The sequence below is a fragment of the Marmota marmota genome, unplaced genomic scaffold (genome assembly GCF_001458135.2).
Source record: "Marmota marmota marmota unplaced genomic scaffold, marMar, whole genome shotgun sequence".
NCBI classification, from domain to species: domain Eukaryota; kingdom Metazoa; phylum Chordata; class Mammalia; order Rodentia; family Sciuridae; genus Marmota; species Marmota marmota.
Genome location: NW_025999853.1, coordinates 17973204 through 18000480, shown reverse-complemented (window position 1 = coordinate 18000480; position 27277 = coordinate 17973204). Strand labels below are relative to the sequence as shown.

The following is a 27277-nucleotide window of genomic DNA, read 5'->3' as shown; positions in this document are numbered from 1 at the left end:
CCTAAGTTGGAAGTATTCATAAAAGCTTTCAAGAGGATGCAAGATTTGGACAAAATGCTTACACTAATCTCCTCTCAATAGATTTAGAATAAAAATACAAATGGAAAGAGTAGGAAAATTTATTCTAGCAAATATCACATGGGTATTAAGAAAGAAGGTCATTCAATTAACTAATTACTTCTTCCATATCCTTGGTGTAACAATCAAAATCAGTTGCTATCAGAAAATCTGGGCTCAGAGAGGCGAACATCCAAGTTTGAAATTCGCTTGGTTTTTAAAATCTCAACAGGCAGCATCCACAAGCAAAGGCTGTGGTATAATAAAATATTGACAAGCAACATTTCTTGGAATTCCATGACATTTCCTTTTTACTGGGCTTTTCATCCACAAGGCCAAAATTCAGGCCAATTGCAGTATAAATTATGCTACCAATCCTTGGATATTTTTCTGAAGCTCTCCAAAGGACAACAGGGGGAAAGAAAATTAAAGTCTATTATGTACCTACTAGATACCAGACATTTTTTACATGTTTCATTTAAAACACACACACACACACACACACACACACACAACCATGTGGATCTTGGAGACAAAGTAAAGAACTTGTTGTCTTTAATGCAAAGGGAAACTATTTAATGTAAAAAAATGGAGACCCTGGGCTATTATGTGCAGTCTCTTTCTCAGGCCGGAAGGTGTTAGAATCTGAACTAACATCTTGAGCCTTTAAGCTCTCAATCATTTGTTTTTATGGCATCTGTCATTAGCCTCTGAGATCCTGAGCTGGAGAGCAGGCTATTGGGAGATAGGCATAAGTATTAAGAAGGCAGCCATATAGAGGAATGGAGGCGGGGAGGGCACCAGGCCACCGAGAGTCCAAGCAGGGGATCTGAGGCCAGGGAAGGATTGAATAGGGGCCTCTACTTGGGAGGGTGGACTGAAGGTCCCTGATTTGTTTTCAAGTTTCTATTCCTCTTTTAGTTCCAAGTTCATGGGACATCGCTAGCAGTCCATGGGGAAGTCCTCCCCTCCCACTGGCATAGGGCTGACCAGAAGTGGAGGTGTCCCGGCCTCCTGCAGCATAGCAGCACTTCCTGTCTTTGGCCTATTTTTCCTGGGCCAGGCTCCTGAGAGGTCTTGGCTTTTCCAAACCAATGGGACCTGGGACCATCCAGCAGTAATTCTCCAATTTATTGCCCCTGTTCTACATTCCTGACCTATGAGTATTTACAGACATAGGGGCCAGCTTTCCAAAAGCCCAGTATAGCTGCTTTAATTTTGTCATTGTCCTATAATTTCATGGAAATGGCTGCTGTAAAGCCAACAAGTGACTAATAAAATCCCTCTGCCCACTCATTTTTAATGTCATTCTGGAACTCCAGAACAGGGACCATCTGGTCTCTGGGCTTACTTTAATATAAAAGAGTGGCTGAATTGAAAATCACATTTCTGAGAGAACAGTGGAATAGGTCTTGTGCTTGGGAACCCGAGGCACAGCAAAACAAGCCACACATGACATCTGGACAGTGGAGAGATACGTGAGATGCCACATTCTCAGCTCTGTCTATTCACATACATGTGACAAATAAGCTTCACTCCTTATTGCTAATAGCTGTCACATTTACTAAGCACCGTGCCTGTGCTAGACCATAGACAAAGCTCTCCAGATTACTTTGTAAGAGGTAAGTATCCTCATTTTATAGGGAAAATAGAGATTGAAAGAAGTTAAGTGAACTTTCTCCAAACATAGCTATACTTAGAGCCAAAGTCTGTCACTTTCTTCACATGACCTAAGCAATTGGTCACATTTTACTTATTATCACAGTAAGGGTTTTTCGGGAAAAGCCATCCTAAGCAATGGCTAATTTTTCAACTGTGTAATTTGTAGAGACTCAAAGATTTGTGGAGAAATTAAAAAAAAATGTAAACCTTTTATTTTGAAATAATAGTAGATTTAACAAAAATGTTGCAAAAATTGTAGGGTTCTTAAATACCCTTAACTTAGCCCTCTGTATTTTATTTTATTTTATTTTTTGTTATTGTTAGCATCTAAAATAACCATGGTATATTTGTCAGAACTAAGAAACTAATTGGCACAACACAGTGAACTCAACTATGGACTTTATTGAGGCTGGGGAATAATTTTTATTTTGCTAGTTTTTCTTGTAATTTTAATTTGATCAAAGTTTTTAAGATATATGGGTTTGTTTTACATGATACGGAGTTGAGTATATTTTTCATTTGTATTAATTTGTGTGCTTAACTAGATCTTCTCTTGCCTGATATTGGGGACTCCAAACACTACTTGGTTTGGGGTGAGGATACCATTTACGATAAGCAGAGAAGGCCCAGCCACACTCTCCACTGCTGATTTTCAGCATCTTCAACGCCATCTGGCTTCTTTGCTCAGATCTCAGCTGTATCGCTTGCTGGTCATTCTGCCTCTGCTTTTAGGTGCTTTCTTCAAAGATCTGGCAACTTGACTCAACTTGAAAGTTTCTAACCTAAATTTCTACGTCCCATATCCGTTTTCCTTCAGGACATATATTATGGCCAGAATTTAATTGTCCCTTTAGCTTGGTATTTGGATTTTTGTGACTTTACTTACCTCAGTAATCACAGTTTCTAAGGAGGAACCCCAAGTCCCCGCTACAACATTCATTTGGGCCTGTTTTGATAGAGCAAATGAGAACCTAAAGTGATTGGTTCAGAATTCATAGCACTTGACTAGAGGATTAAAAAGCCCAGGAAAGGAGAAGGGACTGCCTACACATCCTTTAGCTGTTAAGACAGGCACAGCTTAAAATAAATAAATAAGTAAGCAGAGATCAAATATCATAGAAGGGTATATTTTAAAGAAGAACTTAAAAGTCCTTTCTCTGCCAAATGGCAGAAACTTTTCAGTCCCCTTTTGGAAAAGAATGCTGTTATTAGTCACAGTATTTAAACTTGGTCTTTGACCAGGCAAAACAAGTATTAAAATCAGATTTAACGTGTGTGAAACAAATTTATAAATTATATATATGTATAAATTTATATATATACACAAATATTATACACACATATTTTATATATATATATACATACTTNTATATATATATATATATATATATATATATATTTTTTTTTTTTTTTTCCTGAAACCATTCCCTCAACTTGCTTTTCCTGGTTTTATTCCTGGGACTGCATGTTCCCAGGCACCCAATTAGGAAATTCAGCGTCACCTTTCCTTCTCTCTACACTGACATGCAACCAACTACTGAGTCCTGCCCGTCTTGCCTCTGCAGCTTTCATGTTTGCTCCTGTCTTTCCATCTTTTACTGCTACCATTCTCCTGCTTGGGTTATCTCTCAAATCACCCTATCTACATGACCCTAGAAGATATGTGGGCAGATTACTTTTTGATGCCACTACCAGATCAAAATTTGCTCCAAAATAATGATGACATTCTCATCCCTACTGGGATTAGAATGGACTTCTTACTGTGGCCTTTGAGGTCTCCGGTGCTCCTGCTCCACATTTCCAGTTGTATTTCTATTATTGCACCCTTGGCACATACATTATGAACATCCATGATAGCTTGTGTTTGTCCCTGAAAGGATGCTGCCACCAGGCATTTGTACATGATCTTTCTTCTGCTTGGAAGAGCTTTTCTGTTCCAGTTCCTAATCTCAGTTTGTTGGTATACCATACAGCAGAGGTTAGCAAACCACAGCCTTTGCACCAAATCCAGTCTGACAACCATTTTTTTTTTAAATAAATTCCTACTGGAACACACCATACCAATTTGTTTAGGTATAATCATATGCTACATAATGACATTCAACAAACTATAGATACCATGGTGGTCCCATAAGATTTCATTGCCTGGTGATGAAGTGCATACTCTGATGTTTGCACAAATGACAAAATTGCCTAACAGTGTTTTTCTCAGATTGTAACCCTGTCGTTAAGCAACGTGACTGTGTATTTCCATCTGATCTTGCACTAAAACCGCAGAGGTGAGCAACTGGAATACTCTGTGGCCTGCAAAGACTAAAATAGTCACTTTATGGTCCTTTGCAGAACATGTGTGAGGATGCCTGTGACCATCTTTAGTCAATATTGATTGTCCTGAGTATCCAATTGAATGTTTTTAGAAAAAAAAAATTAGCCCCTTTTATGTGCTAAATACACAAAAGCAGAAAAGTTGGGATCTTCCCTCAAAAAAATTCGCTTTATAAAAGCTATAAATTTGTAAAATCCCTCTACAATCTGAGAAGTAAAATAATAGCAGGATAATGGAGAGATACATGATGGCATAGAGTGGGAATGATTGATTTTCTGCAGGCACTGAAGTGGGGGAGGGATGCAGCTACTGGCTGGGGTGGGCTTGAAATTACATAACAGAGTCTATCAGGGTGATGAGGGATTAAAGCCATTCCAGGTAGATAAAGAACATATGCAATGTCTTGGAGGGACATGCTACACGGTCCCTTTGGAGAACCTTAGGTAGACCCTGATGGAAGTGAAGTGGAAAAAGAATAAACTTTGGAGTCAGATTAACCTAGATTGGAACACCGACTCTCATGCTCATTAGCTGAGAGACTTTGAGCAAGTTAGCTTCTTCATTTTCTTTAAGCAGAATTTATATGAACTAACTGATAACCTCTAATGAATATTTGTTAACTTTTTAGACCTTAGATTATGAAGGAACGTTTGCAGCAATCAATCCATTGTTTCATAGGAGACGGAGAGGAAAGGACATGTTTGCTCAAGCGTTTCCAGTTTGGTGATCACGAGTTTCACTTGTAACTTCCAGGAAGGTGAACTTTGTTTCTGTTATTTTTTGTCCTCCCCTCCCCTCATGGTCTTATTCTGGTTCAGGTTTACTTTTTAGAAACAACACCCTCTGTCCTCCTCTAGGTATGTCCACTGCTCTTAAAGGTGTGGCCTCAATTTGTTGAGATAGTCACACTGAAGTGAGCAAATTTGTATCATACTTTTAAAATTTTTTATTTTTAATACTTTTGGTGAGCTGTGGAAAGGAAACTTGAACAATCAGGAGAGCATTCCTAGTGGAGTTTTTGCAACCAGGAGGAAGCCAATATAATTTCAAATCCTTCCAAAAAAGGAAACCTAGTCTGCCATATATAAAGATAGTTCTATGGGTTCTTGGAATAACAGGACCCTTAATTAAAGCAGTCATTATAGCTATAATGTGTTGGAAACTTACTATCTGGTGGACCCTTTGCATCTATGTCTATCATTCAGAACAGCCCTGAAAGTTACAATTCTGCTTTTATAGGAGGGGAAACTGGGATTTGAAAGGTTAAGTAGCTTTTCCAGGCCACATAGCTAAGGGACAGAGTCCAGGTTTTCTAGCAGAAGACCCAGGGCTCATGGCAGTGTCTTTTGATTTCCCTGCAGGTAAGAGGGAAGTAATCTTTCAGACTTCAACTTCCAGGTGTCTCTTTCTTCTTTCCAGCATTTTCCATAGGCTGTTCCTTGGAATGCTGGCAGCAAAATTATGGCAACAAACAAAAATAATTCTTTGATGAAAAAAAAGAGGGGGAAAGTGCCATCAAATGTATTAAAAGCTAAAGTTGTAAAGTTGTTGGTTTGTTTAATACTGGTGATTGAACCCAAGAGACCCCACGCCATATCTTCAGCCCTTTTTTAATGCTTTATTTTAGAAAGGGTCTTGTTACGTCTTGCTAAGTTACTTAGGACCTCACTAAATTGCTGACACTGGCCTTGAACGTTTGATCCTCCTGCCTCAGCCTCCTGAGTGGCAGGGATTATAGACATGGGCCACTATTCCTAGTTAAATGTAAAGCTTTTATCCTTCCTCTATGGTTTCTCTCTTGGCTTGTCATATTAAAAAAATGTTATTTAGTAAATGAAAATAAACATTTTATATTATTAGCATGGACTTTATTGTTCATTTTTATATTGCACAATGCCAGTTTTAAATGCAAATGTGGGAGCATGCCCAGAGTCACCAAACTGACACAATTTATATTTTGTAGCTCATATATGCATGTGTATTTCATTCTTACCAGAAGAGTGGGTATACTGCCCTAGTTTAATTCCTTTCTTAATATATGCACATTCTACCAATACTGTCTGCCTTGGGCCTACTGATGAGTAAGGGCTGCAAGGAGGAGCTGAGGGCAGCCCTAACTCTTCCCCAGCTAACACAGGGAAGTAATAAGTAAGAAATAACATGATAAAATTCCTAAATTACTGATATTTCCTAGAATCCCCTTTTTTTTAAATTTTTCTGTTCAAAGTACATTTTGGTTCAGATATAACCAAAGCAGAGGCCACACCCTCTGCTGACTCAAAGGTTACTTTGGACTCACTTTCAAACTTTCTGGCCTTGCCTGCAGCAGGGGTCCACCAGAATTCTAGGTTTATGGGGGCATGACAAACACTGTATGCAGATGGAATAGCAAACAATGGCGACACCAATATTGTGCATATCTTCTCTGTTCCAATGCATGCTCCACCATCCCATGGAATTTCATTAGCAACGGACAAATTCTAAAATAAGATTTTCAAGAAGGTGACAACTGGACATTAAACAAAACATGAGGCTTGTGAAACTGTGTATCATATGCACAAGAAGCTGGCCCCACCTAGATGTTGAGGTGTGCTCAGAGGGGAAGGTTCTACAAGCCAAACTGTTGGTGAATCCTTTCTCCAATCTCTTAGTAGACTTTCCTGCTTACCAACCTCCTTTTCACCAGTGTTCAAATCCCCCCGGAAACCTTCAACTCAACTGAGCCTTATGAAGCAGAGGAAGAGACCCCCTCAGGCCATTATTCAGCTATTCAGAGTGGAATTAACTCTCTTCTCAGTAACTCTACTTGTCTTCCTAGTGGTCAAGCTCCAACCCTACACTCTGGTTGCAAGCCCTCATCTTGGGGCTTACCCACATTTTTTTTATACCTTGCCTGAGTCTACATTTGGTATGGTACTTTAGTATAGGTCTATAACTTAGTACAATACTGAAGATAAAAATATTTAACAGAAAGAAATCCAATTACCCCAAATTCTCTATACTTTGCCTTGCATGAGCATTGTTTTTATTTTTATTCAGTATCAACAAGCATTGGCCAGATGACTTCTGTTGTGAGCAAGGGCCTTTCTAGGAGAGAGAGAGTGCAAAATTAAAGCTCTCATGACCTCTCACCTCATGATAGCCTTTGGAGACTGGAACTTGGTAATAAATGTATGATTTAAATTTTAAAAATGTTCCAGGCCATTTCCTGCTTCTCTCCTTTCTACTCCACTAGTGTAGCTTGAGAGAAATGTGAGGGCATGTGTCCTCATGGCATTATGTGAGGGCAGCCCTCCAACCTCTCTCTTTTGGGGGTGACTTTTTAAAACACCCACTTCACCCTATATTCAAGTTAGAAAGGTCCTCTCTTAATCTTGAATGCTGGGCCAAATTTTTCAAAACCCTCTAACTGTGGTTTTCTAATTCATTTCCAGATTTAATCCCAAAGAAGTATATGGAATTTCAAGTGTCTATGGCTTTTCCAGGTTCCCTACTTCCCTCTGTGAATTTCTGTTTTGTGTTCTTAACTCCTTTTCTTAAGAGCAGGCTTGATGTCAATGCCAAAGGTACAGAACACTTTCAGTTCTAAATTTGAATTAGCCAAAGATCGGGCATGAATGGTTACAGAGCTGTACATACACTTGAATTTCACCACTGAAATGACAGTTTAGTTTTAAAGAGAGTGGATTGGAAGATTATAGCTAACAGGATACAGTTTGGAGGTGGGGCAGGATGGGAGAGGGAAGGAACTAATTGTTTATTTAAAATCACTTTTGTCTGTGACTTGAGAAATTGGATTATCATCAGTTCTGCTTCATCACGGCCAAAGTTGAATATTTTACTCATTAGTCACTCATTCATTCATTCATTGGTCCATTATAGCTTTTTATCTTGTGTCAGTTACTGTAGCAAGTTTGAAATATAACAGGGAACAGGACACAGCCCTCCCTCTGTGGTCAGGGATTACAATGTAAGGGTAATATAATATAAACAGAATATGAGACAGGCTAGCAAATCTGATCTGGAATATCAGGGAAAACGTTCATAAAGAAGAAATAGGAAATCAAGGTGTGGTGCGGCACACCTGCAATACCAGCAGCTTGGAAGGCTGAGGCAGGAGGTTGCAGGTTCAAAGCCAGCCTCAGCAACTTAGTGAGGCCCTAAACAACTCAGAGAGACCTGTCTCTAAATAAAATCTAAAAAAGAGCTGGAGATGTGGCTCAGTGGTTAGGTGCTCCTGGGTTCAATCCTCAGTAGCTAAATAAATAAATAAATAGTTAAGCATCCAATAATTATTTTTCAAACTTTAGAGAACACTCTGATTTTGTAAATCAGAGACAGCCAAGAATCTGCATTTTAAGCATCACAGGAGGTACTGGGGCTTGAACCAGGGCCTTATCCAAACTAAGCAATTACTCTTCCATGGAACTACACCCCCAGCTCTCACAGGTAATTTTAATGCAAAGGTCTTCAGAGTAATCTTCAAAAAATATTTATCTAAGCAGCATTATGTTTCCATTTTCATTTTCATTTGTGTCATTCCTAGAAAACAAAACACAGTGCTAATTATATTTTTCAATAAGAAGTACAGTTAAGTTTTTTCCCTATTTAATTGAAAAAAGTTGTACATATTTATGGGGTACAGTATAATAATCCAATACATATATAGAATGTATAATAATCAGATCAGGGTAATGAGCATTTCCAGTTCCTTAAACATTTATTATTTTATTGTGTTGGAAACTTTCAAACTTCTTTCTTCTACTTCTTTATAAAATATGCAAACATTGTTGTAAACTGTAGTCACCCTACTGTGCTCAGAACACTGGAACTTAGTCCTCCCATCCAACTGGATTTTGGTACCTAGTATCCAATCTCCTCTATCCCCCTCTTGGCTTCCCTCCCCAGCCTCTGATGACATGTGCTTTACTTTCTACTTCTATCTCATTTTCTCATATAAGTGAGATCATGCAGTTTTGGTCTTTCTGTCTCTGACTCATTTCATTTCCTATGATGTCCTCTAGTTCCATCCATGCCAAAGAGGCACAGTTTGATGATACATTCCAGAAAAAGTTATCATTCACTTGCACTTTTCTCCTAAAGAGTAAAGAGTGAGGTGAGACTAAGAACACCCAGGATTTGCTTCAAGACCCATCATTATTACAAAGATTAGAGCTGTGCTAATGATCGACAGGTATTTTTGTAGCAAAGTGTCTCATATATTTTCTTGAGAATTTGGAAATAGGATGCTTAGGAGAATGCCCATAAGTTAGTAAGGAAGCACTATATGGATTTAACCACTTTCACTTTAACAGGTTATTTCACTCCATTTCCTTCACTTAGTAATTATTATTTTTTAAAAGATGTAGGTGTTTAGTAGTATTTTAAAGAACTACTTTTAAAACCATTGAAGTTGACATTTTTGAATTAGCATTTTATTAGAACACATTCTAATTTATAAATTCGAACCATGAAGGAACTCAGTAGATAATTATAGTCTTGAAGGAGCTTCAAATCCACCTTAATGGGAGTGCATCAACCAACCAACCAGAGGCCACATTTAAATTTTTAAATAGCGCATTAAATAATTAAACAGCATAACGAATTATGTTTTGGATAACTGTCACAGTCTAATTTTTTGAGCACTCTTAAAAAAAAAACTATAAATGGTTCATTAGAGGTACTGTTGAAGCCAAAAATGCTAATGCAAGTCACATGGAATTCCTAAAATGAACGTGGCATGAAGCAGGGAGTGAACTTGCTTCTGGAAATAGCAGATTAAACAAAAACTCAATCAATGTGGCTATAACTGAAGCATATGTATATAGACACCATGGACTTCTATGGTAAACACTGATGATCTCACTTTCTCTTTCTGCCTCAATTTTACATGGTTTTATAAAAAGCCTTTGTTTAACCTATATCATGATCAATTTCACTACAATGCCTTACTATGTCCATGAATAAAAAGAGTACTTTATGACTTTTAAAACACCAAGCCTGGAGCCACAGAAGACAATATCAGTCTTTGCATTCAACTTCCATCTTTGTTGACACAAATTCCTTTGTACTACAACTGCAAGAAAACTATTAGATATTTTATGATGACAACCAGATGCCTGTTTCATGGTACATTTCCCCCCCAAGATGTGTTTAAGAAATGTGGAGGTGCTTCTGGTTATTTCCTTCTTGAATTCCATTATTCTATATTCCAAATAACATTAAGTATTAGTCAAAACCCAACATATATGTGATGTTGATGTTATCACATTCTCTGCAGTGATTCTTCCTTGGAGGTGTTTAAAAAATACTGTTTTTTTGTTTTTTTTTCCATTTACATGATGTTAATTCAATTCCACATAATACAATCATCCTTGGCTGGAGGATATAATGGCAAAATTTCTATAACCACACAAGACTATACATTTTATATGGCATGCCTGGTTGTACTTTTTAAGGAATAAAGTGTTCTAAGGCTCTTTATTCTGTGATGGAGCCAGATGGAAGCAGGGTCCAAGGAACCTTAGAAAGAATGACATCTAAAATGCTTAATCAGCTTCAGATCTGTTCGTCAGCATAGCGGCTCACCTGAAAAAATGAGCCCTAGTCGCAGGAGCTTGAATTCATTTACACCAGTTCAATCAAAACAACTGCTTAATTCAGCAGCCATCACACTTGAGTCATTTATTTGACTGGGCAAGGAAAGCAGAGTTTGAACCAAAAGGCGCCAGCAAACTTGGTTTCTAGTTCCAGTTGTCACTACCAGTTGTGTGGCCTTGGGGAAAGAGTGTGACTTCTCTGTGCTTCCATTTCCATAAAATGATGGGATTGGCATTCAATCATGGCTAACATCTCACCTAGCTGGAAAATTCAATAAGTCATTTAAAGCAGTTGTTCTACTAGCATAAAAGGCTAGGCTGGGAGGCATAGCTCAGTGGTAGCACACTTTTCCAGCATGTACGAGGCCCAGGGTTTGATACCCATTACAGCCAAAATGAACAAAAAATAGGCCACTCAGGAAAGAGAGTTTGGATGAAGGACATCAGAGATCTTTGCCTGTCGAGGTACATACTCTGCTCTTTGTATGAAATGATTAACTCATCCCAGACACCCAGTCTGCTTGTTCATGGGTTGGCATCTTCACGAAGTTCTTGGGTAAGGGAGAAATGAAACCTGCTCTGACCTCAGTAGCCTCTTCTTCCTCCCTCAGTCCTCTGAAAAGATAAACCCAGGATACTGGGGGTGGGGGAAAACAGAGGAAGGATCTAAATACCATCTGCCTCTATCTGTGGGTGCTCTGTGGGTGCTAGGGTTTCTGAATTCAAAATCTCCATAACCAATCAACCCAAAGGAGAACATTTTTCACATCTAAAATGTGAAATCTACATTACACTTACACTCTTAGCCTGTCTGCCTGTGTGTGTGTGTGTGTGTGTGTGTGTGTGTGTGTGAGAGAGAGAGAGAGAGAGAGAGAGAGAGAGAGAGATATGAATTTCACAAAATGTGTTTCAGTCTTCAGAATGTACTGAGTATGGCTACTTCCATAAATGTTAAACGTAGAAATTTTAGGGCTAGTCTCAGTTTGCATTTCAAACCTAATTCCATGCCAGAGGATTATTGATATTGTTATTTTCTGTAGTGCGCTAGCCTGGCATGTAATTCTAAAACATGTTCTTGTACGAAATGAATATTTTAAAAGATTCAGTCCATTCATTGGACTCATCATTTCCATTGTAACCGATTTTCCTATAAGAGTGTACGTAGCTTCTGGAACCTTAGAAATATGACAAGGTTTTCACAGCTCAGATTCCATAGTAAACACAGAGTAAGATGTCAATCCAAATTGCATTTTAAAAATGTAACATTTGGAAACCAGAAGCAAATGAAAATATAGTATTATTTGTAAAAGTATTTTTCAGAGGGCAATGTGGAAAAGTGGAGAAGTGCTGGGATTTGATTCGATTTGGCTTGGCCTGGGTTTTATTCCCAGTTCTAACATAAACTTTGAAGAATATCTTAAATTTCAAAGTTGCTCACTTCTGTTATCTGTGAAATGGGTGTGATAATACTTATTCTATCTATTCACAAAAGTAGTATTGAGGTCAAAGGTACAAATTTATGTGGAATATAATTATTAGCTTAAAGGTGGGATCAGGCATCCCCAAGACAAGGCTCCGCTCTGCTGTGGTGTTTACCAGTTTGGTCTGTTCATCGCGACACTGTCATTAAAATGACCAGTGTGGGAGGGGAGTCACTTACTTATCATTAACAGCATCTAAAGGGGGTTTTAATAAAATGAACCATTGTGAATGCCTGAACATACCACGGCATGAGAATCATAAACAGTTATAAATTAATTACACAACATATAATAAAAGGATGGGTCTGGTGTTAACATCAGATTTGGTCATTCTCTGCCTTATGGAATCTGGATCCTTTATCTTTCCTCTGATTTTGTCTTTTCAGATCTGTGCTCTGTGTATCCTGTAATGACCCAGACTGGTTGAAATGGTCATTTCCCTGGCTATTTCCATTTTACAGGTATTTTATGAATTCAGTGGAATTCGCATTAGTAAGTTGTGCATTGCTGATGTTCATTGGGCAGCTGGCTATTTCCTACTGGGAATGGCATGTATGCTGAATGTGCTTCCTAATTCTGCTTGGCTCTATTTTCTTTTATACCTACTGTGGGTTAAAGGTTGTGTGGGACTCCCTGGATGCAAATATCACTTGTGAAACATCACAAGTGACCAATACTAAATCTACCCCTCTCTCCCTGATACGAACTACATTTTGATGAGCTGGTTTGTGAGAATAGAGGAAGTTGGATACACCTAGATTTGGGGCAAGATGAGAAATTTGTTTAGGGTGTGTGACTTGGAAATGGTTCCTCTGTTGTGTAGAATTTTGGGAACCCAAGGTACTTCTGGATCTCCTCAATCTCTCATTGTAGCCATCATTTAGTAAGTGCCTACTGTATTCCAAGCACTTTAAATATATGATCTCATAGAATCCTCAAATCCTCATAGAGACTGCAGTAAAGTATCTTATTTGACAGGTGCAAAAATGCACACAAGAAGAGTTAACTTCCCTAAGGCAACAACTCAGCCAGCTGAAGTCAGGGCCATGTTTTAATGTCAATCCTCAATGCCTGATGCTAAAGCCGTGACTCAGTTACATCTCTCCATCTCTCCCTCATCCACATCAACTGTAGCCACTCTAATATTTCACTTTTTAATGTCTGTTTTTAAGGTGATTTTTTTTATGAAGTTAAATCTCCTAAGTAAGGTTTGAGTTTTACTTCCAAACTATACACTTGCCCTTAGTAACATTGTTCAGCAATGCGGTGATGGAATTATCCCTTTAATCCCTTTTAAATAGGTTTTGAATGTGCTCTTAGCATTGTAAATTCTGAGAAGTGACATTAAAGGGTATTTAATGCACACCCAAATTTCCTCTACAACATCTCATGAGGCTCACTTCTGCTTAAATAAAGCATTCCCTTGTCTGTACCATCATCCCATTCCATCTTAGCCAATGCAGACCATGAGGCTGTGACTCTGGTTCATGAGCAAAAATGTCAGTACTCGATTAGGGTGGTGCTGGCCCAGCCCATACATACATAATCAACATCTGGACACATGTCAGTTACTAGGATTAGTGCTGAGAAATTTATTTTTTCTTGCTCTCAGTGGTTGAGATCCTTAGCCACTAAAATAAAGAAAGGTAAGCTTGCATAGGTGTTTACAATTTCAGCTTTTGCATTCTTCCCTCAAGGGGGAAGGGTATACCTTAGCCTGGCAATAATCTCAAAGACTCAGCTTTACAATCACAGCACACTGATGAGCCTATATTGATGGTTAATAATGATAGGAAGCTAACATTTCCTTATACACTGTCAGGCACTGTGTTAAGCACTTTTAAGTCATGCTTTTATTTAATCCTTTGAAAGGAAAATACCACTTATGGATGTGATGAGGACTATACAAGATAAGACAGAAAAGGCACTTAAAACCATACCTACCTGAGTGCACTGTAAGCCTCCGTGATTGTAGGCCTGATTTTAATCAGTCACTTCCTTACTCTTGAAGGGTAGGCTACAGCAGGCTGGTAATAGATAATTGCCCTCAATATTAACTTGCATTTTTTTAAAACTGATACCATTTTCAATCTTCCGTGAAACTGTATCCAGACCCTGAACTGATTCTTTTAAGCAATCTCGACATGCAGTCCTCTTTCACTGCTGATCAAGTCTGTTTTTGCAAAGAGACTGATCTAAAGTCTGAGCACAAACAAAAGAGAATGCATTGTTGATGGAAAGAGTGAACCCAGCCCATGGCGATCAGAGACTCGTCTCTCATGTGTTGACATGACAGCTGGACTATTTGAACACCGGGAACAAACAAGTCACGGCAGCTCCTGCAAGTCTGGGGACTAGTGTACAGACAGTGAGGTGCATTTTAGTAAGAGTCCAGACAATATGTTAGAGCCCATTAGCACTTAGCATCACTAACTCGTTTACCCAGAAACTGGAGGAAGGGGAAGGGAATGACTAGCCAACAATGTTTCGGTAACAAAATCTTAATGTGCAACTTCCTTTATTGAATCCCCAAATGTCTACCCATCACTAATCCTGATTAATAATAAGTCTCATCTCCAGCATGAGTACGGGAGGAGGCTGGTGGGCTCTGCTTTCCTCTAATGTAGTGAGAAGGGTTTGGGCAAGTAGCAAGTAATATTTTAAGTTAATTGCTATGGTTTGGATCTAAAAATGTCCCCCTCAAGAGCTGCTGTGTTAAGCTGGTAACATGTTCAAAGGTGAAAAGATTGATTATGAGAGCTGTAACTCATCAGTGAATTAATCCAATTGATGGATTAATAAATTGAATGAACTACGAGTTGATAACTGTAGGCAGGTGTGGTATACGTGGAGGAGTTAGGTAATCGGAGGTGTGGCCTGGGAATATATTTGTCTCTGGCCCTTTCTTCTCTCTCCCATCTCTCAGAGGCTCTCTGTGCTTCCTGGTTGCCACGACCTGACAGCTTTCCTTCATCACACCCTTCCACCATGAAGTTCTGCTTCTCCTCAGAGGCAGAGCCATGGAATCAGCTTACTGAGGACTAACCTCTGAAACTGTGAGCCCAGGACAAACTTTTCCTCCTTTAAGTTGTTCTCGTCAGGTGTATTGGTCACAGTGATAAAAAGCTGATTAACATTAAGTAATTATGTTATGTTATATTGGAAATGACATAGAATAAAGAAGCTCATGAATTTTCTGGATTCCAATTAGCTATATATTTGTTAAACTGCTTTGAGTTAGCATACTTTCTAGTGATGAATGGATTAAAACTTATCTAGCCAGATTTTTTTAATAATGGTTTAACAATTCCAAGATTATCTAAGGCAGTCTGCATGGCTCTCAGATCATTGTGATTAGTAATCCCTTGTGTAGAAATTGGAAATCAGATATGCAAACAAAAATCTGTGAAAATTGGGAATGACCAGCAAAAGAAATCTTGATTTCCCCCTATACATATTAAAGCATTTAATTTGGAAAAAAAAAAGAACACCTTATTTACTTTCAAACTGTTAAAAAGTTCACAATTTTTAAAATTGAAATTTTACAACAAAACTTTTAGTACCAGGTTCTCACCCCCTCAATTCTATGTCTATTACCCACTTTCAACCATTTTTTATTATTTTTCAATGTATTTTAAATGCTATGGATTAATTTAAAAACTTATAGACCCTGAATACTGAACATTGACTTCCTTTTATGAAATTAAGTATTAGGATTTTTTGTTTTTGTTTTTAACCTCGACTTTTTCCCCTATAGGCCTAATGTGATCACATAAATTTCTAGTTAAATCAGAAGAATGAGGTCAGGCTACACAGGCTGATCCAAGATGGAAAACTGCAGAGAATAATGACTTTTTACTTGGCTAAAGCTTGCTTGAAATTAGTACCAAAGCAACTAACAAGTAATTCAAAAGATGCACCTAAGTATCAAGCTACAAGTGTTGGACATCAGCCTTTGGTGGCTGACCTTGTTCCTCTGGCACAGCTTGAGTTTAGAGTGTCAGCAAACCACATATTATAAGGCCTTCTTAAGTTCAGACAGAGGTTGCTGCTATTGAACATGTCTTTCATGTAGGTGATGGAAAGTAGGGCCATACCAGCACTCCAAGGTCCATACTACCCTTGTATATTGGTTGATTTATAAAATAATTCTAATTGTATTAATTTTAAAATTCCACATAAAAAGTTAGAAAACTATATATCTATGTGCAGCAAATAAATAAACAAACAAATAAATAAAACTTCCTGAATATTAAAAATGGTATAAAGAGAATAATTCTTTTTGGTACCTCTTATATCATGTAATCATCAAAAAAGCTGCATCTAGATCTAAAATCATGACACTGGGAATTTCTTGAAAAAGTATTTTGTTTAGTGGACTTTGTTTTGGAGAAGTCGTAGTTCATAGACCCATTGAATAGAAGGTAAAAATAATCCATAAAACTCCCTCTCACACTTGGATACCCTCCCATCATTGGTATCCCTCACCAGAGTGGTAGATGGTTTCCACTGATGAACCAACTCTGATGTGTCATTATCCAAAGTCCACAGTTCACAGTAGGCTTGATTCCTGATGTTGTATGTTCTATTGGTTTGAACACCGGGAGCAAACAAGTCACGGCAGCTCCTGCAAGTCTGGGGACTAGTGTACAGACAGTGAGGTGCATTTTAGTAAGAGTCCAGACAATATGTTAGAGCGCATTAGCACTTAGCATCACTAACTCGTTTACTCAGAATGTCTCTCTAAATAAGATGGATGTATAATTCAATGTATTTTTAATTTCTCTTCCAATATTTGTTCTCCCAAATGCATTCTTCTTTGCTCCTCAAAAATTCCAATCAGTTATTAATGCTTTTAGTTCTACATTAATAGTATATTCCACATCTATCTTTTTACTACATTTCCTTTGACATTGTCTTAGTTCAGGTTTTCATTGATTTATCTGGACTCTTGCTGTGGTCTCATATACAATGTGTCTACTTGTATATTGTATCTTTTCTTATTCTACATATCCACAATTGCTAGGTTAGTCTTCTCACAGCACAGGTCTAAATATATCACTTCTTAGCTCAGAAACAAACAGCTCTGATTAACCAAAACAAAGCCCAGTGTGCACCCATTCAACTTTACCAAATATTATTTCTTATTTCACTCCTTTATGAGCTCAATTCCAGCTGAAGTGGATAACTTACTTTATCCTTCATGCAAAACTTGTACTTACAATCTTTTCATTTCATTTATTTTCTTGTGTTATGGGCTTATTTGTCTAGAACTGCCATGACCAATATTGCAGAAAGTAGCCATAGAGTTCTTCAGTTGAATTAGCCATGCCCCAATGGCTACATGTGGCTGGTACCCACCATATAAAATAAAGAAGATAGGGAATGTTTTCACTATTACACAAGATTCTATCCAAGTGCCCTAGAATATCCTGCTCATGTTGCCTCTCACTTAGCCCTATGTAATTTTCATTTCTGAGCTCAAATACTATCCTTTTTGGTCATAGCATTTTGTCAGCATTGGTATTACGGCACATACTATTTTCCATTCTGAAACATGTGTTCTTCTATGTAGACTGCTATTTTCATTTGTTTCATTCTTTTGCTCCCAACCCATTTACATGGTAGGTATTTTTAAAGAATTTTTTTTTAGAGAAACTTCATTGAAATATTCTCTAAAGCTTTGTAAATACAAAAATGCTTCTAGGACAAGGAGTGATGATTCTGCTTCACAAATTTACCAGTTGGAATTAGCATAAAATTTGGAACATGGAGACTGTTTGTAGAAATGATAGCATATTTTAGAAAGCCTAATGATAAATCAACATGATTTCCATCAGCTTGGGGAGGCAGCATGGCGTAATAAAAAGAAGATGGATGTGAGTACCAGACGGCCCTGTTTTAGGATCTTGTTTTCATCAATTACTGACTTGTCTTAGCCAACTTACTTCATTCCTCAAAGCCTCATGGAGATGGTAATAGCTACCTGCATTAGTTGAAACTCTTTGATCACAAATGACAGAAATGGAATTCTATCTAGCTTTTTAAGGAAAAGATATGAATAGACATGTAGAAAAATCCAGTCTTCAATATGGCTGGATCCAGAAGTTCAATTAGTGCTACAGTTGTTTTTCAGGAAAGCAGTGAGATGCCCCCAGCAGCAGAAGGATCACATGCTCTTTACAACTCAGGGTCCCAGAGAAAGACCATTTTAGCTCCAGCAAATGTTCCAGGGGCTACTCTTATTGATCCGTCTTTAGTCAGGAACGTCTTGGAACCAACTGTGTCTGGGAAATGGAGTGGTCAGATAGGCCAAGCCTGAGTTAAGTGGCAACTGGAGATCTGGGTCAATGTTCACCACATGGATGGAGGCTTGTGGGTCTTCTAAAGAAAGAAACCAAGCAAATTCAGAACAAGCAAAGCAAGCTATGTTCTCTAATCCAGTTGTTCTCTAATCACATTGCACAACTCCAGTGGGCACTCTGATTGTGTTCTATGTGAATGTGCCTATTGGAATTAGATGGAAATTAATCTCTCTCTCTCTCTCTCTCTCTCTCTCTCTCTCTCTCTCTCTCTCTCTCGCTCATAGTGATTCCAATGATGGTATAATGTAGATACAATGCCGAACAACTAGTAGATATCCCCAAATATCTTCTCTTTTTAATTTAATTTTATTTTCTCCCTTCTTTCTGATTAAACTGAGAAAAAGGCAAATCATTCAATAGTGATTAAGGTCTGGAGTATACTACTCCAGATTTGCTAACATTTATTCTGAAGTAAGAGGAAAAACTTAGTTTCCTCCAATATTTCCACCTCAAATAACATTCTATAGTAGATGCAGAGGATCAAGACTATAATAAGGGAAAATAATTTAGAGATGATCTACTATTTTATTATTAGAAACTCACGAAAGGTCATACAAATCCAAAGGTGCTTGATAAGTATCTTCTAATTCAAATATTACAGTAGGGGAAACTTTTTGAGCAGTTTCATCCTTATCTCTTCCTTTCCCCCAAGAAATTTCCTATTTGTCATTTTCACATTCAATCATGAACATTTACCAAATCAACATTAAGAACTGCCCTTTTCTGGTAATGCAAAAATCTTCAAATAAGCTGCTGATATGACATAGTAGTTCCATAATATTAGACGCTCAGGTTCTTTCTAGCTTTCTGTTTTCACTTCACTGGAGTGTGGTGCCATCTTCATGTTCTCAAGAAAGCTGTCAGAGACCCAGCCTTAATGTCCAGAATTTAACCAGGCTAGAGGGAAAGAGAAAGAGCAAAAATGTAGAAGTCCATTTGATTTAGTCCTTTTAGAAAAGCTTTTGTAAATAACTCATATTGTATCTTCTTTGGCTGAATTTTTGCCATGTAACCACCTTTAGGACAAAAAAAACAGTTGGGGATTTGTTAATAGTAAGGAAAAGCAGAGTGGCTATTGAGAGGGCAACTAACAGACTCTTTCCCATATGAATTAGCATTATTTCTAAGATTTTGTTTGAATGAAAGGTTCTAGTCCTTCTAGAAAACAAACAAACCTAAAAACCATTCCGTGATCAAATTGTGGGAAGAGAACAGTCATGTGCGTTTTGTTTAATGGTATGATGCTCAAAGAAAGCAAGGTGCTTATGATATTTACACCTTAGATCACAAGCACTAAATACACCTCTCTTCATAGATGTTTGGATAATAAGTAACACTTCCTTAAGATGCCTTTGAAAACTGAATTAGTAGCCTTAAGCTTCTGTTTCCACTCAGCATTCCACTCACACCTTCTCATGGTGTCCTTGTACCCATGTAGACCAGGAGAATGATTGAAAATAAAGTCAAATGGGAAATGGGTGGTGGTGCAATGCTACATCTGGGGGCTGTCACTGAAGCCCAGGCTGCCTTCCGGGGCTCCTCTATAGCACGCAAGCTCCAGCCCAAGCATCTCTTTTTTCTTTCTTGTTTCTTCCCATCCAACCATGGGGTAGTGATTAGGTCAGCAGGGCAAATGGCTCATTAATTTGGTAGGGAACCAGAGTAACATTTGCAAAATACCCACACATTTTAATAGGCCAACTGGACTTTCTCTCCAAGCTGCAGATTTGACAGTAACATCAGCTTGCCTAAAAAGAGAGGAGGGAATCATTTTTACTAGTTTTTTTTTTTCAAAATATTTCTTTTTTTAGTTGTAGTTGGACACAATACCTTTATTTATTTATTTTTTTTTTATGTGGTGCTGAGGATCGAACTCAGGGCCTTACTCATGCAAGGCGAGCCCTCTACTGCTGAGCCATAACCCCAGCCCCAACTAGTTTTTATTCGAATTGAAAAAGTTATGCTTTGCTTTGATTTTACCAGTCTCAATGAAGGGTTTATGGTACATTCTCCATTCTTCACCTCCTGTTTGAGTTCCGCATGTTCTTCTAGTACTGACTCAAGTCCCATCTCTGAGCAGTTTACCAGATTGCTGTAGTCTCTCATAAAATGTGGTCCCATTCACTCACAGCCCACATCACATAGTTGGTATCCATCACATGTTGCTTCTGTTTGTGTCCATGGTATTCCTAACTGAAAGTAAGGTCTCCAAGGTCTAGGGGGCTGGATACTTTATGATCCATTGTTTTAATCAGCTTTTTTGCTCTTGTGACTAAAAGATCCAAACAGAATAATTTTAGGGAAGGAAAAGTTTATTTGGGGGCTCATGGTTTCAGAGTTCTCAGTCTGTAGACAGCCATCTTAATTTCTTGGGGCTCAAGGTGAGACTGAACATCACGGCAGAAGAGTGTGGTAGAGGGAAGCAGCTCACATGATGATCAGAAAGCAGAGAGAGAGACTCAACTCACTATATATAAAGTGTATACCCTAAAGGCAGAGACCACCTCCTCCAGCCACACCCTAGTCACAACAGTTAATCCCATCAGGGTATTGATTAGCCGATTAGGTTAAAGCTTTTGCAACCCAATTATTTCACCTCTGAATGTCCTTACCTTGTCTCACACAGGAGCTTTTGGAGGACACCTCACATTCAAACCATAACACCCATATAGGGACACTTTTGAGAATGAAGAGTGAAAATGAAGAGATATTATTCATAATTACATCAGCAAGCTTGACTGTCCACGTAGATTATGATGTGTGGCTACTCTGTTATGGTCAAAGGTCAATACTTGACACTTCTCTTTCCCATTACCCACAGGATGTAGTGTGATTCATATGCAAATAATACCAGACTCTTACAAAACTAGCTTAGCAAGGTAGCAAAGTTTCTCCTACAATAGCTGTTGTAGGAGAAATAGGTGGAAGATGGGAACATGTCTCTAGTGGTGAGGAATTTAATAGTTCAATATAGGAAGAAATCACAAGGTAAAAGCTTTAAATTGTCAGGTAATGATTGATCAGAGAAGAAATCAGCCTCGAATTTATATGCTCACCACCAAAAGCTCTGGGATCCAAATAGGAATTCTTAGCATAAAAACAGAGAGGGGGAAATTGAGAAGGAAAGTGTTTTCAAAGGGAATTTTTGTAGAGCATATTCTTGTTTCAGAAGCATCACATCTCCTAACCATCACACCAAAATCTATACTAGTCTACACAGGAGGAAATAGGATCAGAAATTATAGAAATGGAGACTCACAGAAAGGTGGATGAATCCCTGCAGTTGGTACCATTCCCTGATATAAAATTTCTTATTGTCTGGTGAAGCTCTGTAGATGACTGGAACAAAATAGGAAGAAGACTATCCCAACTAGAATGACACGGGACACAACAGATTATAAAGACTCAGGGTGGAATCTTTCTGGAAGTAGGCTCCCTAATGTGACCCCGGATTTTGTTTCTCTGAAATGTGGTTAATCCATCCTATCACACAAGGTTCCCCTGAAGAGCAAATAAGTGAATGCATGTAATGTGCCTAAAGCAGTTGCAGGCATACCATAAGCGCTCAGCAAGTATCAGTCACTACAATTAATCATCAACAGCATTGTTGTTATTATATGGAAACTAGAGAAAATGTTCCTGAATAAAAATTCTATAGCTCCATCACTACATTATTTGTAGAATGATAGACACTGACAGATGATACACTTCTGTTATGGAAAAAAAAAGTTTGCATCCTTCTCAAGTTCATGGGTAGAAACTTAACCCCCAGTGCGATGGTATTTGGAGATGGGGGTAATTAGGGTGAGCTAATTACCTCTGGGAGGTAATTAGGGTGAGCTAAGGTCATGAAGGTGGGGCCCCCATGGTGGAATGTGTGGGACTATAAAAAGAGGAAGAAGGATCTCTCTCTCATGAGCTGGAAAGACTAGGTGAAGTCACCATCAGAAGGCATCTGTCTGCCAGCCAGGAAGAGAGTTCTCCCCAGAATCAGCCAGTATCATCTTAGACTTCCCAGTTTCTAGAAACATGAGAAATAAGTTTCTGTAGTTTAAGACACAAATCTATAGTATTTTGTTTTGGGAGGCTGAGCTAAGACAACATCTATATTGGAGTGAGAGACAGACAGATATGGATGGTTCTATAAATAATTGGAAGTAGAGGTATTTATGTTGCCTTTGGCTGATCGCTACAGAAACCTTCACTCAGCCAGACTTAAATAATAAGTACATTTATGATCTCAGGCAACTGAAGTGCTGAGGTAATGTGGCTCCAATGTCTATGGTATGTGTGTTTCCAGCTTCCCATCTCTGAGGTTTTCCTCACTCGGCTCACCTGACTACATCCTCCGACTCACATGTGTCACCCCTTCCAATACAGTGTAGTATGGCATAAAGATATTATGGCATTCAGAAAAAAGGGTTTGGAACTTCTCTCCCAGTATCTCTGTCTTGGGAAAATCTTTTTCAGCATTTCCAAGCTAAATTCTTCTCATATTTCATTGGTTGGAATTGGTCTCATGACTATTTCTGAACTGTGAACCAATAAAGGGAAGGAGATTAAATGATTATCTTAAACAAGTCCCCTCCTGGAGCTGGTAGGGGGTTCCCTTTTCCTGAGTCCTCCAAAAAACTGCTGCGAATACAGTTTAAAAGAGCTTTGTTTGCCATCAAGATACTGTGCTCAGAGTGGCAGACCAAGTTGTATTCCTCAATGGATAGAAACATCTAAACCATGTGTTCTCTATTCTATAGTAGTATATTTTGTATATATCCCAACACTTTCAATAGCTTTGATCATTGCTGTTGAAAATGACATAGAATGATATTTTCCTCCTTTATTGATCACAACTAGATATATCTATCTACCTCCCTATACCATTGTCTTTATGTAGTTTCCCAAATTAACACTTTGAAAATTCTACTTTATTTTCTATGTAGAGGCTGCTTTTCTTATATGCTTCCTCCTAGGCCCCATTAGATGATAACCTCTCTGAGGACAGAGTCTGAGTTTTTCTAGGTTGATCATAGAAATTTTCAAGAATAAAGGGGTTTATGAGGTCAGGAACTTCCCTCTGAGGAGCCTTTTTCAAAAGTTAAGTGAGATTTTGTCTATGAAAATATTGTAAACAGCAAAGCTCTGTATGGATGTTTATTCTGCTTTTTGTTCCCCATTTGAATTCCCCATTTGAATTCTGTCTTTGAATTCTGTCTCTCACAAGTAGACTAACACTGGGTCACCAGAACACAAATGTACAGTCACAAGGTTTTAAAAAAAATTCAGCAAAACAACTGGTTGTTACATGATCCTTGACAGTTGGACAGAATTTACCCCTAAATTAAATGAAGAGTTTTGGCAGCCTGTAAATGTAGCCTAAAGTATAGCAAGAGAAGAGAATTGTTTTTCTTAGGGAGGCTGGAATTTTAACAGAAGTTCACCTTATACATTTTAAGATCTATATTCTGAATGTCTCTGTTAAGCACAAAATGAATATAATTAGTTATGAGATAGCTTGCCCTTGGCTATGGTACACATTAAGCTGCAGCATAACATCATTCACAACCTATTCATACTCTGGTATATTTCAGGACATCCTGTGCTGTAGTTTCTTAAAGCAAACACTGTATATAGTTTCAGAACCGAACAGTTGTTCCTTCAGAAGGGTTAGTAGTGGGCGAAACACATCTGTGGCATTCAAATAATCCAGCCAGACATATAAATTCCTTATGGACAGGCTCTACATTTTTTTTCATGTATGGATCCCTTGCATGTAAATGAAACCTGGTACAATAAGGTAAGTGTATGTAGAATAAATAAACGAAGAGAGAGATCTCTGATGAAATATCCAGTGATGTGGTACACACACACAAAAATGACCATTTGGGAAGGATTTTAGAGAGTTAATGCTAAGTTCCACTTTTCCAATTTTCCCACCAGAAATGATCACCATGGTACAGCTGTAATTACTAAATGGTTATGATGAAGTAGGAAATGGGCATGTCATTTTTGGTACCTCCTAAGTTTGGGATCATTGCCCCAGTATGCCAAATATGGAGTCCTGAAGAATAGGTAGATAAAAGGGTGAACATGCACCCAGTCTGTGTCAGAAGGGAGCTGTTTTTAAATAATAAACATTATCAAATATCTTCATACATTGGAAACCAGAAAAAGTTCAGCCTCTTCCTATGTGGTTTTCCTGAATTATTTTGCAGCCTAGAAAAGCCAACTTAAAAGGGAAGACCACAGTATATACAATAAGAGTTCTGTTTATGAAGCCTAGCACAAGAAGAGATGCTATATCTGTCTCTACAGTATGGTTAGACTTTCACAGTCAAGAGTCAAGCTCTCTAGCTTGATAATCATTTAGATGTAAGTTTATAATCAATTGGGAACTCCGTGAAAACTAGGATGGACTTATCTGTTTTGTATCTAACACTACTTTACATTCTTCCAAATGCATATTGGACACAACAAATGCTGGATAGCTACTTGGTTAAAAAAAGGTTAAAAGAGACTTTCAAAGTTGTAACTTATTAATTGGTAAAATAATACATTAAAAAAAAGGAGGGGGAGAAAAAGAATTTCAGTTAATTATACTTCTTCATTTACTGTGTAAAAATCGTATGTCAAGTACCACACCCTTGGAAATGATGCAAAAGTTATGAGTGTGGTATCATTCTTGCCCCCATGAAACCACAGTGGCGTGGTTAACTGGAAATTTAAATAAAAGAACATGTCAGTTGACAACATTTATACAAATATATTCATTGTTGTTGGAAATTATACAACCGTGGTTTGCCATAAGTGTAAGGAGCTGACTTCTTGTTATAAGTCTAAAATGTACCTATTTGATATCATGAACATATTACAATAAATGACCTGCAGTCATTGACTTTCCAAATTATCTACGCCTAAATAGTGCCAGAAAAATCATCCAACTTCAATTGCTTCAATCCAATAGGTTGTTAGATGATCGAATTGTTTGGTTTTCAGTCTATAATTTTGATTTGTAGAGCTAGCCTGTAAGAGTCCAATTCTGTCTTTAATACTAAAAAATTATTATATAGGGGTATGCGTATATACACAAATGCACACATACATACATAAACATATATCTTTAATGTACATTTTACTTCACACGTTGTACATTGTGTTTGCATACATGTACAAACACACATACATTACTTGAAATATACCATTTTTGTTATCATTGTTACACACAAAAAAACAGATCTTTTGGTGAAGCTTTTCTCCCAGACTGCAATAGCCAGCTGTCTACAAGAGTATTACTGAATCCTTGCTAAGCAACAGGAAAAGGAATATTTGAAAGCATAATGGCCCTGCAAGTGCTCAGATATTCCTTGCACACCACGATGATCACATCTGAGACTCTGTTCCTGCTTTTTTATTCTGATATTTTTTTCCCTTTATTTCTTACGAAAGAGTCCTATCTTTGGTATGAATGTGTAGAAGTAAAATGACTAGTTCCTAACAGACAGTGTCAAAGACTGTTGTGAGTACAATGCAGAAACTCAACAGTGAAATTGCAAACTAAGAAATCAAGCAAGGGCAGAAAAGCATAAGGTTTGAGAGTAAATTATGCAGAGGACAAACTTGTAATCATTTTGAGAAAGAAAAGAGAGGTGAATGTAAACAGTCAAATAATAAAAAAGAAAGTAACTATTCAATAGAGGCTATCTAGTATAATGTTTAACAGCACGGATTTAGCCCCCAGAATGAAGCTTCATTTCTGAATCTCCCACATATAAGTTGTGTGATTTTGATTCAGAATGTCAACTCTTTCTCTGTATCTCCTCTCTCCTTTTGCACAAGGGGAGAGGAGTGCATTCTTCTTAGGATTGCCAAAAAGGTGTTTCATACCACAATAAGTGGAATTTATTGAGCACCTACAGTGTGTCAGGCACTGTAGGAAGCCTATTTCATGAATAAATTCATTAACCTCAAGTTAATGCAATGAGGCAAGCACTAATATTACTGTTCAACTTGTAGGAGAAAACTGAGACTGGACTAGGTCAGGTGACTTGCCCAAAGTGACAAAACTCTGATTTGAATCTGGGAGAATGATTTTCAAGCCTGCAGTGAAAGGATCAGGCTACTGTATTGCTATGTCAAAGGTTTGTCATAGCTTAGAACAAGCAGGCTTCCATTTATAATAAAGGGTCATCCGAAATTGATACATTAAAAATTAACCAGTCAGGCATAATCCCAGCAACTAAGGATCCTGAAGTAAGAGATCACAACTTCAAGGCTGGCCTCAACAATTTAGTGAAGCCCTCAGCAACTTAGCAAGACCCTGTCTCAAAAATAAAAAGGGTTGGGGATGTGGTTCAGTGGTTAAGAGCCCCTGGGTTCAATCCCCTGGAACCAAATAAATAAATAAATATATAAACAAAATTAATCAAAGTGGAAGACCAAATCACTCACCAGCAAGAAATTGGCCTGGTTCTTTCCCTGAAAGATATCATGGGATATAAGGTACGGAATTGTGGGAAGACGCCAAGATGGCTAATGTTCAAGAGATGTAATGCATTCCTAGGCCCTGAGCAACATTATGCACAGTAGCCAAGATATGGAATCAGACTAAGTGTTCATCAATGAATGTGCGGGCTTTTAAAAAAAAAAAAAAAAGCATCTATACACAATGGAATAGCATTCAACTTCATAAAGGAAGGAAATCTTATCATTTGCAAAAACGTGGCTGAACTTGGAAGACATTATGCTAAATGAAATAAGCCAGGCATAGAAAGACAAACACCATATGACCTC

General features: G+C 37.9%; 2 long non-coding RNA genes across 3 annotated transcripts in view; one reads left to right on the top strand and one right to left on the bottom strand.

Annotated features, from left to right (window-relative positions):
- The window catches only part of LOC125617098, a 151356-nt gene that overhangs the window by 19517 nt on the left and 104562 nt on the right, over nucleotides 1–27277 (top strand). The gene's annotated exons all lie outside the window — the stretch shown is intronic.
- Nucleotides 16732–27277, bottom strand: part of LOC107140016 — a 52684-nt gene continuing 42138 nt past the window's right edge. Inside the window, exon 7 of the long non-coding RNA XR_007347941.1 lies at nucleotides 16732–19387. This is a non-coding gene — a long non-coding RNA (uncharacterized LOC107140016). The remainder of the gene's footprint in view (nucleotides 19388–27277) is intronic.